Consider the following 8,641-nt stretch of genomic DNA (forward strand, 5'->3'; position numbering starts at 1 on the left):
TCTTGGCATTCTCTTGATCAGCTTCAAGAGGTAGTCACCGGAAACGGTCTTCCAACAGTCTTGAAGAAGTTCCCAGAGATGCTTAGCACTTGTTGGCACTTTTGCCTTCACTCTGCGGTCCAGCTCACCCCAAACAATCTCGATTGGGTTCAGGTCTGGTTACTGTGGAGGCCAGGTTATCTGGTGATCTGGTCATCCAAGTCATCTCCTTCTTGATCAAATAGTCCTTACACAGCCTGGAGGTGTGTTTGGGGTCATTGTCCTGTTGAAAAATAAATGATGGTCCAACTAAACGCAAATCGGATGGAATAGCATGCCGCTGCAAGATTCTGTGGTAGCCATGCTGGTTCAGTATGCCTTCAATTTTGAATAAATCCCCAACAGTGTCATCAGCAAAGCACCCCCACACCATCACACCTCCTCCTCCATGCTTCACGGTGGGAGCCAGGCATGTAGAGTCCATCCGTTCACCTTTTCTGCATTGCACAAAGACACAGTGGTTGGATCCAAAGATCTCAAATTTGGACTCATCAGACCAAAGCACAGATTTCCACTAGTCTAATGTCCATTCCTTGTGTTCTTTAGCCCAAACAAGTCTCTTCTGCTTGTTGCCTGGACTTAGCAGTGGTTTCCTAGCAGCTATTTTACCATGAAGGCCTGCTTCACAAAGTCTCCTCTTAACAGTTGTTCTAGAGATGTGTCTGCTGCTAGAACTTTATGTGGTATTGACCTGGTCTCTAATCTGAGCTGCTGATAACCTGCGATTTCTGAGGCTGGGGACTCGGATAAACTTATCCTCCGCAGCAGAGGTGACTCTTGGTCTTCCTTACCTGGGGCGGTCCTCATGTGAGCCAGTTTCTTTATAGTGTTTGATGGTTTTTGCAACTGCACTTGGGGATGTGGCGCCCCTGACCTGGTCAGGCACCACAGAGTACTGCACCCATGCTGGGACAGTGCTTCCAGGTAATTCCAAAAGGCCAGGATGAGGTGTGTACACACAGACACATAGTGACCAGGTCTCCCACACCTTGAGAGGGGACCCTTCGGTAGCCCTGAAGAGGTTGACTTTCAATTCTCAGCAAGGGGTGCAGTGGAGAGGCTGGAAGCTAGATGCAGTGGCAGACAGGAAAAGGAGGAGGAGCAAGCCAGTCTGGAGCAATGTACAGAAGTTGCTGAAGGGAGCAGATGTACAGCCACGCTAGCCAGACCCTGCTTGTGTGGTAGCTGTTGGCGGGGGAGTACAGTGACCAGAAAGTCAGCCTGAAAGACACCTGAAGAGAGGCAGTTGAGTACGGGGATTGCTGGTAACTACGCACACACAGGGAACAGGTCCTTAGAGCCAGACATTGATCTATTGATCTGCTAAACCTGCCGGTGAGGGGACTAGAGGTTCCTCACCAAAGATACAGAGCTCGAGCCTCAGCAGCAACAGGGGGACCCATAAGGAGATAGGGCATGGAAGCCATCTCACCAGGTCCACGCTGCCGGCAAATGGGCCAGAAAGGGAAGGAGTGGCAGTAGCAACTTTCCCTGGATAAATCCCATGATACTGCAAGTCAGGGGTTATCCAAAACCAAAGAAGTGAAAGGAAGGCGTGTTAATAGCTACCCTCAGAACGGCCTGCAGGAATTCCTGGTTCCGCCTGGTATAATCTCAGCATCGCCCGGGTATCTCACCAACCAACAAAAAGTGAGTAAACAAGTTAAAAGACTTTCTGGACTGCAGCTTAGTCATTCTGCGACCTGTGGTTCCATACACATACACCCAAGCCCCTGGGGCCATCCTCACTCTCGGGAGGCCATACCACCAGACTGCAAACACCATCAGCCCCAGATGCTCATTAAACTGCAGTGGCGGTCCCCTTTCACCCTGACCGCAAAACCGAGAAAGGCGTCACAAGCAACTCCTATACAAGTGAACCTGACATACCTCTTGGCAGAAGGGTTCCTACAGAGAAGTCCCCGCAGGCGACCGCTGCAGCGCTGTGGTGGGCGACTCAGTGACACTTTCAAAGTTTTCCCAATTTTTCGGACTGACTGACCTTCATTTCTTAAAGTAATGATGGCCACTTGTTTTTCTTTACTTAGCTGCTTTGTTCTTGCCATAATAAAAATTCTAACAGTCTATTCAGTAGGACTATCAGCTGTGTATCCACCAGACTTCTGCACAAAACAACTGATGGTCCCAACCTCATTTATAAGGCACGAAGTCCCTCTTATTAAACCTGACAGGTCACACCTGTGAAGTGAAGACCATTTCCAGTGACTACCTCTTGAAGCTCATCAAGAGAATGCCAAGAGTGTGCAAAGCAGTAATCAAAGCAAGAGGTGGCTACTTTGAAGAACCTAGAATATAAGACATATTTTCAGTTTGTTAAGTATTTCATTCCACATGTGTTAATTCATAGTTTTGATGCCTTCAATGTGAATATACAATTTTCAGAGTCATGAAAATAAAGAAAACTCTTTGAATGAGACAGTGTGTCCAAACTTTTGTCCTGTACTGTATGTTACCTTAATTGCAGAGACCAAGTGTGAACAGAATCAAAAATATCTTTGAGGATTTGGTAACTTGTCTGCTGAGAAGTAGGTATGGATGACACCTAGCAATCTGGGCAAAACATGGAAATAATGTAGCTGTTGTATGGAAGTCAGGATTAGAAAAGGAGACAAAATACATATCTCTGGTGCTGAGCCTAGTAAAGTAACTAAAAATCTCCTGTGAAAAATTCTACTTATTGCCTTAGTACATGACCTCTGCCTCAGTTTGCCTTTAAGAAAACTAGTCTAATGATGTGAAAGGAGTTTACCAGGTTACTAGAATTGAGCGGATTGCTAATAATCCGGGTCCGGCGGATCCGTGGCGGGTTGTAACAGAAGTCCGGATCCGATCCGGAATTCGGTCCAATGTAAGTCAATGGGGATGAGAGAGAGAGAGAGGGAGAGGGAGAGGGAGAGGGAAAGGGAGAGGGAGAAAAAAAACGAACCCGGATCGTGCTGCCGGATTCCCGGGTCCCGGTCGGATCCGGATTGGATGCTGAAACCGCGCGGATCCGGACTTTTACAGTCCGGGTCCGCTCAACACTACAGGTTACCCAAGAACATGGGACTACTACAAAAGGAGGCAGCCTTAGAAGAAGGGAGACAGGATTGGCGTTGCAGCCAGTAGAAATGAGTAACTTTCACTTGACTATTAATTTTCACATTTTCATAATTTTCTCAAAAAAGAAATGCATACAGGTTGGGAGATTCTGAAAGGTTGTTATTTACAATTGTGATCGCACTTTACTATCATGAATATTATATGTTGTTCTCACACATCCAATGTGGAAGTACTAGTAATTTCTAATTTGCGGTTCATTAACAGTGACACCAAGAAACAGGAATACCATAAGATCGAAACAAGCGCTAATAAATAACTGCTGATAGAACAATCCAGTAAAAGTTTTCGAATGAAGACGTGGTGAACTCCAAATATAATTTAGAAGAGTAATTAAAGGAAAACAAACTTTACAGCGAACATTTACAAACAAAAAATATTCCCAAATTGTAGAATTTCCAAATCTTGCAGTTCTGGGATCTCCCGCAGTTTCAAAGCTTGTAAATAGCACATTACCTCTCCAAGTTTACAGCAACCAAGACTATAGCAATTACACTATAATTGTAATTTTATTGTTCAGCTTATATATACTTCCTCACAGTCCTGAGGTTTAAACATTGCATGTTTTCTATTTTATAGCACAGTTCTAATGCAAGAACAGTTAAGATGCTCAGAGATCCATGAAATCCCAAACAATGTTTTGCTACAATAGCATTATGCTGTAAATCCTCCTAGCCACCACTGGAGGTGCTATCATTTATTGATAATTTAGAACATTTGAGAAAGCTTTAAGAAAATAATATATGTTTATTTACAGTTTCTCTCTTTGACTGGAATTGTAACCAAGCTCTATTGGAGTATGGCAAAGCTCCACTGCACAACCTGTCGCCAAAAGTGGCACTGTCCCATAAGAAAAGCAACCATATTTGTAATTTCATACCAGCATTTCTTATACTACTATATACACATATCTCTGGGACAGATAAAGGCTTTCCCCAAACTATTCTCATTGAGGTGGAAGCATACAATTATCCAAAACGTCTTTGTATGTTGATGCTTTAAAGGGGTTATCCACTTCTCGGAAAAAGGTTTCTCAATCACCATGTTTGCTCTCGTTACAATAGTAGTGCTCAGATTCATCTTTGGTATCAGTTCCATTCCAGTGGAATTGTCACTCACTCTCCCGGGACTCACATGACGTTGTTACATCACATGCGACATGCATCCAATCAGTGTCTAGATCACTCTCCGCACCTTTGGTCAAATCGAACATCAAGAAGAAGTCAGAGCTGTTGGTTGGCCAATCACTTCCTATTGATATTTTATATGTCACAAGGGGGGGGGGAGTGAAGTAGCCACTGATTGGGCTCAGGGCTTGAGTGATGTAACAATGTCAAGTGAGCACTGGGAGACTGAATGCAGACACTGATGGAATGGGATTGTCATTTGAGGTGAGTATCAGTGTTGTCATTTTAATGGTGGCAAATATGGTGAATGAGGAGGGGTTATCTGAGTGGTGAATACTAGAGATGAGTGAACCTGACGTTCGTCTTTCGAACACTAAATTTAAGAATCAAGGTTCGGGTTTGGGGTTTGGATGCTTTACATGCGAACATAGCTTACTGTGCTCAGGTACGCTTGGTGTTGAGCCCTGTGCGAGCCGCTTGCAGTGTTTGAACGGCTCGTACTGGTGGTAGCAACAGTGTGCCCAGATTTAGTGTGCACCACAAAAAGTTTGAAAAAACCTGCCCGCTCTCCCCTGGAAGGGATCTGCTTATGGCTGGCTGTGTGTGGGCGGAGAATCAACTGCCAATCAGTGTTTCCAAACATCATCGTGCAAGGTTCGGTTACGTAGAGGTCCGGTTTGTTTGTGGCCAGCAAACCGAACCTCCAAAGGTAAGCTTATATCTAGTAAACAATCCCTTTAAGATTTTTCCCCACTGGAACCAAGGAACGTAAGCCAATCACTAAAGAAAAAACCCATATCATTATCCCTTCCAATATACTTATTCTTGTTAACAGTAAACTGAGTGGTTTATGTATGAATGATTAGATACTGTCTTTGTAAGTAGTGATTAAGTGAATTAGCACATTTCAGAGCGGTCCACCAGGAAATTTACCTGTTCCCCGGTGGGCCAGTCCGATCATTGTGTCTCAATAGGGCAGGGTATAAGATAAAAATCAGAATTAGTCCATAAACTTTTTTTTGCTAATTTCTGTCTTTTTACAATAAAGAGTTTATACAAAACTGTAATACACATATGTACAGGAGCATGTCCATTTGTCTAAAAGTTTAGGTAGGAAAATAGGTGAGTTGGTACTTTGTAAAAGCTCTTAGTGTAGAAATAAAGAGCGTTTAGGAGGGATTACCACAAGAGAGGGAGTCACATTACTTCTGCCGTTTGTTTCTAAGCATTTGACATTTTCACATGGCGGACATCTCTTTTTACTTTATTCCCAAGTACATCAAAGAAGGACACTACTAATAATGAACATACATTTCAACAGCCGTTCAGCCTATATGTAAGGAAATCTTACATGTGTTCACTTTGACAGGTCCGCAGTTGTTTGCGTTTCAGTAGATCTGGCCTAAGTCTCATCGTAGCCACAACCTGCTGTCAACACTCTAGCGGGATGTATACTTACAATGGACGTTGATGGCGCGATGGACGTGAAATTGTGGACAGACATGTATTGACAAGGTCATCGCTCTGGTAAAATGTTGCAGCTGCTCTCCTGTATTCCACCATGAAATATATGTCAGAGGAATACAGGTTACTATTAATATTTAAAGTGGACCTTTCAGCTTCCTCAAAGTGAAGAATTCAGATAATCACCCAAATTTAGGATGGATTCTTTGATGTATTCATTGATTATTATTTTTGGGATATTTTTCCATAAATATTATGCATAACACTAGCTATATTTGCCAAGCTACTTCTGGACAGCATTGTGACTTCTGAATATGCACTTATGGTAATGTAGCCTAGATATTTAATAGGCATCAAAAAAAGCTATTTTGACTAAATGTTGACATGAATGATTGCTGCGGGGCAAATAGAATCCTCACTTTTTCTCACTTTTTGCTATTTTGATGTGCTCCCTTACTTCATAGTTTGGTTTATTGGTGTGGACTGTGGAATCATGACATTAAGTGGTACTTTGTACGCTGCGACATCGCTACTGGGTCAAATCGAAAGTGACGCACATCCGGCGCCGGTAACGACGTCGCAACGTGTAAAGCCTAGATGCGCCAATAAACGATCGCAAAAGCGTCAAAAATCAGTGATCTGTGTAGCGTCGGTCATTTTCATAATGTCGCACCAATAGGAGATACGATGTTGTTCCTCGTTCCTGCGGCAGCACACATCGCTGTGTGTGAAGCCGCAGGAGCGATGAACATCTCCTTACCTGCCTCCACCGACTATGCGGTAGGAAGGAGGTGGGCGGGATGTTTACGTCCGGCTCATCTCCGCCCCTCCGCTACTATGGCCGCCTGCTGTGTGACGTCACTGTAACGGCGCACGACCCGCCCCCTTAGGAAGAAGGCGGGTCGCCAGCCAGAGCGATGTCGCAGGGCAGGTAAGTCCGCGATAATGTTCGCTACGGCAGCTATCACAAGATATTGCATGTGCGACGGGGGCAGGTACTATCGCGCTCGGTATCGCTAGCCGATGCTAGCGATGTCGCAACGTGCAAAGTACCCCTTAGTCCTTGAAAAAGGTCCAATTAGGACTGAAACGTTGGACAGACTCTTTTTCACTTTATTTAATAAAATTACATTCAAGCACCATCCAAGATATTCTCTCTTCTCTGGTGTGCCGGAGATTTTACGATTTATTGGACTATTTTCTCCAGAGCACCCATTTATATAGTCGAGCCATGTCTATTCTATTACTCTCACACATTTAGACTATATTGCTCATGAAGGTGTATTAAAGCCATGAGGGACAAGACGACACAACATTACAACACCAACACTAGTAGTCATGAATGATCCGACACAAAGATCCAGCTCCCTGCTGTGACTGATAGGAGTCGAATCCCCAGTGAGAGCCACTGAATTCTCTTAACGGTTCTCACTGCTTGTAAAATTTGAGTGTTCAGTAAACGAAACCTCGCCCATTCAACAATTTAATTGGCCCGTGTTAAGTGGGCGGGGTTTAGCTGCGGGTTGGCGGTAATCTTAAATATGTGCTCACCTGGGGTGATCACATATTTAATAGGGAGCCATGAACGATCTGAATGAGCCGACTCTTTTTGGTGAGCGGAGCCATGGGAACCGGATCACCAAAAAGAGCCGGACTGCCCATCACTAGACACTATTGATCCACTGTAATGAATCTATGAACATGCATTGCTATGGTGAGAATGCAAGGGGAATTTAAATATAATATTTTTTGAGAATTTCCTATTATCTTCACTGTATGAAAAGTTGTCATATAATTTACTAGAACATGGACATGCTGGTATGGGCGTCACTATGTTTTAAGACCCCTTTCAGACACATACATGTAATGTGGCCACATTTTAGCATCCATAGTAAGGTCTCAAGTCCTGGCCCAAACAAAGCTCTATTTAATAGAGATGAGCGAGTACCGAAATATGTGTAATCGCTATACCCGTAATGAGTACTTTGTAATACTCGGGTATTCGTTCCGAATAGCGAGTACAATGCAAGTCAATGGGAAATGCGAGTAATTTTCTGCTGGACCCAACAAAGAGGTCTGGGGGCCTGAGGAAAAGGCTGAAATGTTTGGGAAAGTAATGAAACTGAATGGGGAGAGCCTGGAGAAAATGCCTGCTTGCATTTTTGACTCACATATGGCTGCTCTCTTTCTCTCACCCGCGATCAATAAGTATGAAGTGGCTGCAAATCAAATGCCAAACCTGCTGGGAGGCACATATGAATATCACAAGGCGAGTACACAAAAACTCGCAATGTATTAAGTAACCCTAATACCATACTATCAGTGCGAGTAGCGAATAGTAACAATTACACTCGCTCATCACTACTAATGAATCAAGCAGTATCATATGGATTATCACCGTAATGATTGCTGACACTGAGATCGGGCCCACTGCTCCAAGGATGCACATGCAGTAGAAGTGTATTGCAGCACAGAAATCTGCCGGGTTCCTGCACCGCAAAATGCTCTGCCTGCCAATCAGAAGCTGGCAGTTGATGTTGACGTGTTACCATACAATATTGGTGTTGTATGTCAGTGATGTCATGTCATATGATGTCTCACCATAGCAGGCACACCCATGTCAGCTATTGGCCTCTATGCTACAGAGGGGAACACTGAGTGTCATGGGAACAGAGGACAACGAGCAGTGTTTTTTTAAATAATTTCTAATGTGCTAAAGAACAGAGTCAGAAGGGTGACATATATACAGGGAAGAAACCCAAGGAGGCATGTATATGTAGCACCCCTGAGCCACCAGGAGCTACAAGGTACTGCATCCAGTCAAAGATGCAGGGCCTGCCCCCAGGAACCCAGAAGACCAGTGCCGGTAACACCAAAACATTCATACAATC

This window comes from Anomaloglossus baeobatrachus, chromosome 1 (assembly GCF_048569485.1).
Source record: "Anomaloglossus baeobatrachus isolate aAnoBae1 chromosome 1, aAnoBae1.hap1, whole genome shotgun sequence".
In the NCBI taxonomy this organism is placed as follows: domain Eukaryota; kingdom Metazoa; phylum Chordata; class Amphibia; order Anura; family Aromobatidae; genus Anomaloglossus; species Anomaloglossus baeobatrachus.